General features: G+C 33.8%; 1 protein-coding gene across 1 annotated transcript in view; it reads left to right on the top strand.

Moving 5' to 3' along the window:
• LOC113227625 (probable nuclear hormone receptor HR3) overlaps window positions 1-11,128 on the top strand; it is a 149,334-nt gene that overhangs the window by 41,203 nt on the left and 97,003 nt on the right. The window lies entirely within an intron of this gene.

Below are 11,128 nucleotides of genomic sequence, written 5' to 3'. Positions count from 1 at the left end.
GATAAGAATTTAGGAAGGTGACGACATTACGCATTTAGTTTTTATTGCAGAGAAATACTCTAAATCCATAGTTTCTCTATGATCGTTGTACAATTGGCAAAGCAGTGGGAGAATTCGTGCCTAAAACGTTCTGCGAAAAGGCTTGCAACGAGGCTTTATAGGAACATTATATGATAAGAGGTTTTGAATTGAACTGCAACCAATTTATTTATTACATTAACAGCCTATACTACCTCAAATGGATTTGGTTGATTCCGCTTAAAAGTGAAAATGTTGAATCAGTCACTTTAAAAAAAAATATATAGTAAAATTATAGGAAAACAGCTGTATTTCGATAGGTATTTTTACATTATCAATATTTTTTTTTATATCAACTAAACTAAATAGAGCACGTATAGTATACGATATACATTTTTCAAATAGTTTTAATTTTGTTTGTAAAAAATAAATTCTGTTCCTTTAGTATAAGGTAAACAAGTTAAATAAACCTTGGAAGGTCTTTACCGTGTGTACAGGATGACCCTAAAAGGGGCTGCGAGATTTTTAGGGGTGATTGAATCAATACAAACAACTTTTACTTTAGTGCTCTGTGAAATTACAACGTTTAGGGGTTACTTGCAAACAAGGATGGGCAAGTGCCCGGGATTTAACCCGGCACTTTGTTAAAGCCCAAAGTCGAGGGCAAAAACGATTTAAACTAAATATTTGTTAATTAAATTTTTATTGAATTGATATTCAATTATTTTTTGTGAAATTACTCCACTAGTTTGTTATAATTATTAATACAAAGATCGAACACTCAAAAAAAATTCCTCTTCGATCCGGCCGGATTCGAACCGACGTCTTCTAGCTTACCGTGTCAGACGCTATACCAACTAAGCCACGGAACGAACCAACGGAATTTTTCTATGCGCAAGACATAGAAAATTATATATATAATTTTCTATGTCTTTGTATTTGGTTTTTCAACGACTTTTTAGTCGTAGCGCCATCTATGAGAAATCTATGACAGATTTATCACCCAGTTAGTACCTTTACAGCTACCATATATAAATATTAAATATTTGTTGTAAATCGAGATTTGTTCATGTTTAATGATATTATTACAAAATGTTTATTGCTTTCTGATATAAAAGATCAACATTTGCCTTTCTCTTGAATCGGTTCGCTTGAAAATAATATTGAAATAATTCGACACAAAAAATCGTTAGGTCGTATGCACTTGAATTGTTTTTCGTAATTATAACTGTCTTATAAAAAGAAAACGACCTTAAAAGTTCGTGAAATTTCATCTACTTGCAAAGTTTTATTGAAATCGGTTACCGGAAAGTGCGCAAAACCGGATTCATCCCCTAGTGAAATATTTCCTTCAAATTTAAATGGGACCATTAATCCACCGGTCCATCAAAACCAGGACATAAATCGGTTCACAAATCGAGTAATCGTTACGCGATTATATATCATATGCACATACGAAAAAAAAACAGTCCAATTGAGAACCTCCTCCTTTTTTAAAGTCGGTTAAAAACCAATCGTAAGTTACATCCTTCATAGTGAGAATCGATATGATTACAGGGTGAGTACTGTGTGGAGTTACACCTTTTTCGCCTAGAAAAGATTTTTTACATCGAAAGAAAGAAGGCGAAAGCTGACCCAAAATCAACGAAGTGCCGTTCATGAACTTCGCTAGTATAATTTCACGTTTTAGTTTACGCCTAGTTGTTAATATATCTTTGTGTATTTTTAGAAGTCGGGAATAAAGAAATTGCAAAACAATGTATTTTAGAATAGATGCAAGAACACAACGCAATTGATTCTGTGCGACCACAGATTAGATAACGTTCTTGTACCTACGTTTCATTTTAAGCATTATTGAATGTTTACCTACCTCAAGAATTGGTTATTTTATAGTACACATATAAAACATTAAAGCTATAAAATACCTAATAAAATAATCAATTAAACAATAATGACATAAAGTATAAAATAAAACACAATATGACAAAAGTGTTTAGAAAATATTTAAATGAGAGATACGAAAGTTAGCAAAGAAAAGCTTTGACAAGAGGCCTTTTGCCAATGTCAATGTCAGTTTGAGATTGAGAACAGTGTGACCATTTGTGGCAGATTTATGCCATTTGAGCAGATATAATTTTTATTTATTTTCATTGCGACAGAACACGTTAACGTTGTATTAAATGTGGCAGAGTTTGGCAGATTTAGGAATATTCAGCAAGTCGTTTATTATTTTTAGGAACAAACTGAAAACTTGTTGTTTGCTGCGAACAAACATCTGAAGCGAAATACGGACATTGTTATGAACATTATACAGACTTATACAGACTGTACTCAATTAGCTTTTTTGATGCTTTGATAATGAATCACAAGTATTGATAGGTTTCTTTAATGCACGTCATCAAAAACACTAGGTCACAAAATACACGGGATGTCGCCATCCTTCTTTGTAATAATTATGGAATTATTCCGTATTCCATTATTCGCTGTTTCTGCCAACGATTTTGAGCAGAAATGGATTAAAATCCGCTTTGGTTAAGAACCCGGCTAAAACCCGGACGGGTTGATTGGGTTTTAACCCACTGCCCATCTCTGCTTGCACACATATCACTACGAAAACTTATTTATGGGATAAAGATAAAAAAACGAATAGATATTTTAATGATTATCATTTTTTTTTCTTTTTGATAGAATAAGTGTGCATTTGACCTCTAACTCATCTGATGGAAAGTGACGATGAGGTCGACGATATATAAGCGTAATAAATGTGGAAGCCTGACGCTTCGTAAGAATCTTTGGAACATCCACAACATAAAGGTGGAACCCAAGCCTACGTCTAGTCCCGCCACGATGGAAAGCGGAAGACGGAATTAAATCGTATAATTCCAAAATGAAATCGCTTGAAAATGTATTTATGAGAAATTGATTTAAAAAAACACAATACACATTTTATTGACCATCACATTGTTTTCATAAACATGAAATTCATTTTTTTTTACAAAGTCTGAACAACATAATTCCTTTGATATTACTGGACCCGAACCAGCGTCTATTGCCACGCCGGGGCTACAGCTCTTACCAACCCTTCCCGCTCTTACTGCATCTGTAGGTCAGTTAAGATTAAAAAACAATGCAGTGGTTCAGCCAATCCGCAAATATTATTTTTATTTCGTCTTTCCTGAAAAATGTTTTTTTATTTTTGTTTACGACTATTTATTACTGAGTTTCCGATATGTTGTTATGCAATCAAAGTTTATGACAGACCAACGAACTAATAAACTTATTTTATAATCGTACTATTTGCATGCTCTGGTTGAAGGCTGTATAGGATTAAATGTTACCACCAAGACTCATTTACCTACCACCTTAATTAAAGCCAATAAATTATAGTTCAGTGGCAACTCTTGTTTCAAAAATTTGTTTCTTAATTTACTACACCAGCAGTGGAACATAAAACCTATTTAAAAAATAATTTCTTTAATTGGTTTCTCTGGGAATCAAACCCGAGACTTCTTCCTATAAAAAAATCTTTTATTATTTGTTGCCATCGGGTGTCGAACCCTGGACCTGTCACGCCCATTCATCAACGTACAAGTAGGAAAAACCGCATACACCAGCTACCATTCGCTCCGTACATACATTGTCGACGGAGATACCCGAACGCGTTCGTAAGTAGGTCAAATCGCACGCACACGTGCGCATGCGACGCGTATTTCTGTACACGCGTGGTGATGCTATAGATTAGAGTTTGGAGTAAGCCAACTTATAACAAGTGTGTCATTTATTTATTTACTTCTAAAGAAACAATGTACAATTACAGTAATAACCAAAACTGATAACTAAAACTAATAATAGTGTCTTTTTTCTGAGTGTTCGAAATTTGTATTAATAATCATAACAAACTAGTGGAGTAATTTGACAAAAATTAATTGAATATCAATTTAATAAAAATTTCAAAAATTCAGCGAATAGCGACATCTTTCGCCAGGACTGGTAACTGTAAAGGTACTAACTGGGTGATAAATCTTTCATAGATTTCTCGTAGATGGCGCTACGACTAAAAAAAGTCATTGAAAAAACCAAATACAAAGACACGACACAAGCATATAGAAAAATTTGTGAGGTGCGCTGGTTCGTTCCGTGGCTTAGTTGGTATAGCGTCTGACACGGTAAGCTAGAAGACGTCGGTTCGAATCCGGCCGGATCGAAGGAATTTTTTCTGAATGTTCGATCTTTGTATTAATAATTATAACAAACTAGTGGAGTAATTTCACAAAAAATAATTGAATATCAATTCAATAAAAAATTAAATAATAATAGTGTTATTACCCATGTAAAGCAATCGCTAAAAAGAGAGAAAGAAATACATATATCTATAAGCTGAAACGGAGCCAACTCAGCATATGTTACAGCTCGCCTGCTGTAACCCTGGTTTTCAATTGGAACCGCTTTTACAAAATGAGATGTCACGTAAGTACTAGTGGTGTGGTAAACACTAAAATTATAAAATGTAACTCAAATATTAACTAAAAGCTAACAGATAAAAATACTAATATGGACTATTACATGACTTGAACGTATAAAAATACTACACTTGTCAGGGATTATTACGTGAATTGAATGTATATGGAATACAGCACTTCATCATCATTATATCAGCTGGAAGACGTCCACTGAATACAGGCCTTCCGCAAAGATTTCCAGACCCGCAAAGTGCATCTATCGGTTACCCGCCGATACTGCGCTTGCTAGGACTTAAAACCAGACTTAAAATGCCAAAAAATCACTAATAAAGTTTACAGGATTGGGCGGTTTCGGAAGCCGATTGGTTGTTATTTTAGGTACCAAAAGAGGAGGTCCCTAATTCTTCTTATTGATTCTGTTCTGGATAACTCGTGTATTTATTTATTTAATTCATTTTTAGCAATGTGCTAGACAATTACATCAATTGCCTGGTCTGAATGTAAGGAAATCCTTATACTATAAGTACCAGAGCAATGGAATTCACTCTGGGGCACCCTAAACACCTAAACCAATTTAGAAAAGATCATTTCCCAAATTATTCCTATAGGGAATCGAACGCGGGACCTAATGCAAACGTTGTGCTACCGAGGGCGTCATTATCATTTAATTTCTGCCGCCACGCAGTAATGTGAGCATTACCGTGTTCCCGTTTGGAAGGGTAAGGGCGCTGTGGCAGTGCCCTCAAGACCCTTGAAATTTAAAGCTCTAAGTGGCACTGCAACTGTTATGGATAGGCGCATCTCTTACCACGACTTGTTCATCCCGTCACTAGATACCATAAAAAAAAATAGATAGAGTCAAAAACATTCCGAAGATAGTAAAGTTGACCTACTGTTTTAGTCACACTAGGTAGTACTTCAAAGTACGTTCTTGCGTTTATAACTTTTTCCTCCCAATGATATAACTGACGTGTATGGGATTCTCTCAGGCCATTATAAAAGATATCGAAGGTGTTATGTGGAACTGGGTAAAGATGCTATTACGATTTTTAACTGTGCGACCTGATTTGTGTTCTAGACAAAAAACCAGGCTGTTAGGAATGTGAAATGTGCCTTGAGAATTGTGCGATGTTTTATGAAAGAGAACCAATTAGTTTTTTGTTTTCCTTTATCTTTAGTTAAAAAAAAAAACGATCTCAAAACTTTACTTATCCGTTTTCGCGGTATTCGTTACCGCGAGCTCCTCAACATTCATTACTTCCTTCGTTCATTAATTCATTCATCATTCAACTTCGCAACGACAAATATAAATAAATAATTCAACAAGACCTCAAAAGTTCGTGGAATTATTTCTATTTGCCAAGTTTTATTAAAGTCGCTTACCAGAAAGTGCGCAAAACCGGATTCTTCCCCTAGTTTACCTTCCTTAGAGGTGGAATATTACTATAAATGTAAATGGGACAACGTACCCTCCTGTTGGAACAAAAGAGAATCATCAAAATCGGTTCAGAAGTGCCTATAACTTATCGCGTAATATACAATAAAAAAAGTCGAATTCAGAACCTTCTACCTGACAGGTGCAGTAGCAGTGCCCGTAAGATACGCTCTGAGTGGCACTGCAACTGTTATGGATAGGCGTGTCGCTTACCACCAGGCGCACGACTTGTTTGCCCCGTCATTTGGTATTATAAAAAAAACCACGCGAGAAAATATCGCATTAAAATTTAGCGTTATGTATTCTACATGACCATAGAGTATCTAGAACAATACTTGCAATCTCGGTTGTGGTTTTCATAAACTGAGGACACGTCATCGGTGTTTTCGTAGAAAGGGCGACATTTTGAATTTCATTTTCAAACTTATACTTAATTAAATCCAAAATTGATTTTTTAAAACAGGACGTATTTAAAACTGCCGTGGAAACTAAAATATTGTTCCCCGAAAAACTTTCTACAAAATACCAACTAATTTGCTTGGGCCTGAAGCATATATTTAGTACATTTTAATGTACATGTACATGTACTAATTTGAGCTTTTTTTGATTATAGTTACGCAGGTCTTTAGCACTGTCATTTTCGCCAATATTTTCGGCTTCGGTTATAGTGTCCAACGTAAGCTGACACACACCGCTATTTATTTTCATAGAAAAATTAGGTTTGACAAGTTCGGTAGTTCTTAGTTGTTTTAGGATCTATCGAACGTGTTGCTTGAAATTAGTCAATGTTCTAGTACTATAAATATTATGACCTACAATGACTCCCATCGAAAATTACTACGGAAAGCCATACACTAATAAGTGACCTTTACGAGGTCACCTACGGCCACATGATAAGGTTATTGAGATATATATGAACTGTACATGATTTTAAAAACTCAGTAGTACAGGATCTCTATTAAGAACCGAATCCGGTGCTCCTTGTAGCGATCGCAAATGTTTACCTATTAACGACCAAAAATCAAAGCCAATTATAGCAAAAACATACCAACAATGATAGTAAATAAACAAATATGAAATATATTTTATATACTCATATTTTATTACCCATACAACATATACCTGACCTATACCACGAGTCTAGGTATAAATCTAGGCATAAAACGTCATACAAAACAGTCATAATACAATGTACTATAGTTTGCGTGATTCATGTATGAGATGTTTTTCATGATTACGACATAGTATTATGAATATAACTAGAAGTTTATTTTGTAAGAATTTTTTTCAGTTTGATTGGTATTTGGTTAGAAATACACTCAGTCAGAACCCACTTAAAACTAAAAAGTACTGTTGTGATGACAACCTAATGTTCTAAATGCAGTACGTTATTCGCATTGTATATCTGTGTAGAGATTATTTACAAATAAGCACCACTATTACACGGCCAGGTTTAAAAAAGACACCCCGAAAACGTTTTGTCCATTCAGCAAGAATCTAAAGCCTCAAAAAAGAGTCCACTCCCTTTTAAAAAAGTGCTCATTAAAGGTATGAAACGCATTCCACAAAAGATTAAGCCATACGCACACAACCATAAACCGCACGTATACTTTTATTTGAGCGTGTGGTACGAATGTGTGCTTGTGTAGATAACGTGTGTACAACACACATGTAGAGCTATGATGTAATGCTTTGACGCCGCAGACACTTTTTATAGTCTGTGACGCAACGTTTTTTTATAACAGTTGAGTTAGGCTGTTTTGCATTTGCTTTTTTTTTCAATCTATATTTAAGGAGTTTTCCTAACAATTTAAAATTCTATTGGTACGGTAATCTTTGTATTTTTTATTTATGAAGTGATACTTTATTATCTTAATATTAAGTGTAACTATAATTATGCATTATTTTCACAATAGGATTGAGAAGATTTTGCGTTTAGATGCTTAAATACACCTTGTTAGTTTATTTGTGTGTACACGTGTATTCTCACACCTTTCTCAGAAGTTACTGAAACGGTTTACATACGCTTTTCGGTAATAACTTTGAAATTTATCATTATCCTTGTGAAGAACATATGTTTTGTACCACTGTTAATTTTTACCAAATCATTTGATCTACTGTATGAATGGATGACACGAATAACTCTAATAACCATTATGGAGTCTCATAGTCCTAATTGGGACCTTATCCGAAGACAATTAATACCTACTTCAAACTATTGAGTAACCAATCTAACATCTTATGTCTTTTTTCACAGGTAAGTCACCAAAAACCGCAAGATAAGAAAAAAATCGCAAAAACCGGTTTGTAAAAAATCCACAGCATAATCATCTGACCTATTTTCGAGCCACGCACAAAAAAAACTATATGCAGCGCGCCTTAAGATGCACATTCACAAATGTGTACGTATAACTGTAAACTACAAGGCTGCACACATACAAAACAAGGACAGGTCAACGAACTGCATTCGCCTTGTTAGAACAGCACCGTTATATACCCAACGTCCAATAATAGACAGAGATAGCATAGCGTCTCTCGTTGCGTCAATATAACGGAGCAGCGTCACGCGTGCGAGGAAGATGGCGCCATACCGCTAGACAGGGACTGGTATAAAATATTATGACTGTTATTTCACTTCCTAAGTTGTGATGCAACACTATTTTGCAGTATATACATAATTTTTAGATTCAACGTTAAAGATTTTTTCTCAAAATTCGAAACTTTTCTCTAGTAAGTCATACTCTTGCAATAAATTTTATGCTTCCTGTATAGCTAAATAAAAATGCGCAACAGTTTTTGAAATACAAATTGTTAATTTTGAATCATGTTTTATCGTAAGTGTTACCATAATCTGTAAAGTGTCAATTCTTGTTTTGGTATTCCGATTTCGTAATTTTAGATTCAGAATCCTAAATGTAAACACATTATTGGCGGGATTTTTTAATTTTTTATTGTTAATATAAATAAATTGACTTCGTTGCTACATAAATTCTAGATTATTTATAAATTAAAAGCTGATTTTTTGTTAGAGTGAGAAGTCAGTTCATTTTAATCCTACTTTAAATTCGTAGTAACACATAAAACATGTTTTACCATTATTAACATTATATTACTATGCGCCTGAATATGGAGTATTTTAAAATTAAATAATAATGTTAATTTGTTGTAAGCAAATAATTTGGAAGTAAATGTGATTTGTAAACATAATACCTTCGTTATAAGCAAAATCTTTACATAGAAAAACAATACAACTGAAACTACCGCCATCTGTTATCAAATAGCGGAACTAATTGGCAATAAATTTTTATTACTCATCCGTGTCCTCATTTTCGGTCAGTTCTGGCAAACAGCATACCTAATGGAAACATATTTAACACAATTTAACGTATTTGTCCTTTAGTTTCGACGAAAAAATCGATCATACACAGTAGTTCGTATGCCCCAGTTTTCAAAGAAATGACGTCTTTTGTCTTTTTAAAAATGTTCGGAAAATGTACACTGTGCCAAACTTTAAGTCATTGAACTCTCGCCTATTTAGACTATTACTATTCAAAAACGATATGACTTAAACATGCATTGAAGCGATGAAAAATATTTTTTGTTGTTAAGAGAATAAGAACGTCTTTAGAAAAAATGAAACCAACACTTAGGCCGTTTTCGTTCGAAATACAAAAATTGTAAAGACACACACACATAGATCACTAACACAAAGATGGTGTGTATACAAAGAAAGTACGTGTGAGCTTTCTCTGTGTAGAGTTACACAAGATCGTTTGTCTCATTCTACCTCTAGCAGAATGGTTGTTGTGTCTCTGTTCAGCTTACTGTTATGTAATAACGGTTGTTGTGATTTTGCCGCGTAACATTTTTCTCTTGGAAACCGCTACATCGAGGGTTTGTCTCTATACATTTTTCGCATCTCTATTATACTTTTTGACTGTTGTTTTTCTACACACAGGTTTAGTGTTTCTCATCATTATTCTTATTAGAAACTCTTTGCAGATGAAATTCGAGACTGTAAAAACTTTGAAAATAACATTCGCAATTTCGCAAGAACTAATGGCAAAAGATATAAGAAAAAAGATGCGTATGAAAATGCATATGTTTATTTATAAAGTGCACAAACTCACGTGTAACGAGCATAGGCCTATAAATAACTACATGTTCCCGGCAGTGCATCGTATAAGACACACAGACATACAGGCAGGCTTGTAGAGGCCCACAGTGGTAGTGTGCCTCACTTCCTAGTCGCGCCTTCCCGCGTGTACAATGTGTACAGGACTTTAGGCGCGCATTTTCAAATTCATCAAACTTAGAATGTAATCGTGAGGTGTTATAGTGGCAAGTGTATTTTGTGTTAGTGACCTACTGTGTTTTTTTAATGTGATTTTAAGTGTTTTATTTTTCTAAAGCGGATTTTATTCGGAAATGCTTCGAGGTTTGAAATTTTATTTTTTTAAATGAAACTTGTACTTTTTTGTGCACAGCTCTGGCTTAGCAACTGATATTTTGAGTCTTTTTTAAATATTATATGTTTAATAGTGATGTAACTATTACGTTAAAACGAGTTAACTACTTTCTTTAATAAATAATTTAATTAATTAAAATTAAAATTTCGTCTCGCTTCGATTAAAAGTTACATTTTTCGCATGCGAAATTAATTGGCATCGGGTATAATAATCATAACGGTGACTTCACAGTTAAATTTAATCATCTTGAGATAAAGTTACAGTTTTACATACAGCAAGACGTGGCGTCTTGAATATAATAATAATAGTATACTATAACCACATTTCGGTGTCATAAAAGTATAGTACTTCAGTACGGAGAAAAAAAAAACAAGTTTAGATTTAACTAATACCTAGGCATTAGTTCAAACGATAAAGGGCATGTGACAGTGAATTATAATATTAGTTACGTAGTTAGTAACTAAATATAAATGAAACTCTGACAAAGAAAACTTTAATTTTAACCAATAAATACAAAGTAAAATATTCGCTCTAAACAGTGTCTGATAGTTCAATAAACAAACAAAGATAGACAAATATCGATATAAAAATGTATTATCTTGGTTTTCTATGTAATTGATAACGATACGTTGGTATACAAGGCGCACAGTTAACAGTACCTACTATAAATGTAAAAAAAAAAACAAAGTAACAACTGCATTATGTACACTTAAAAGAAAATTCAGACTTTTATAATTCCATCCATG

The sequence above is a fragment of the Hyposmocoma kahamanoa genome, unplaced genomic scaffold (genome assembly GCF_003589595.1).
Source record: "Hyposmocoma kahamanoa isolate Upper Pololo Valley unplaced genomic scaffold, ASM358959v1 211, whole genome shotgun sequence".
Taxonomy (NCBI): Eukaryota; Metazoa; Arthropoda; class Insecta; order Lepidoptera; family Cosmopterigidae; genus Hyposmocoma; species Hyposmocoma kahamanoa.
The sequence above is the reverse complement of the archived record's forward strand: the minus strand, read 5'-3'. Positions and strand labels throughout refer to the sequence as shown.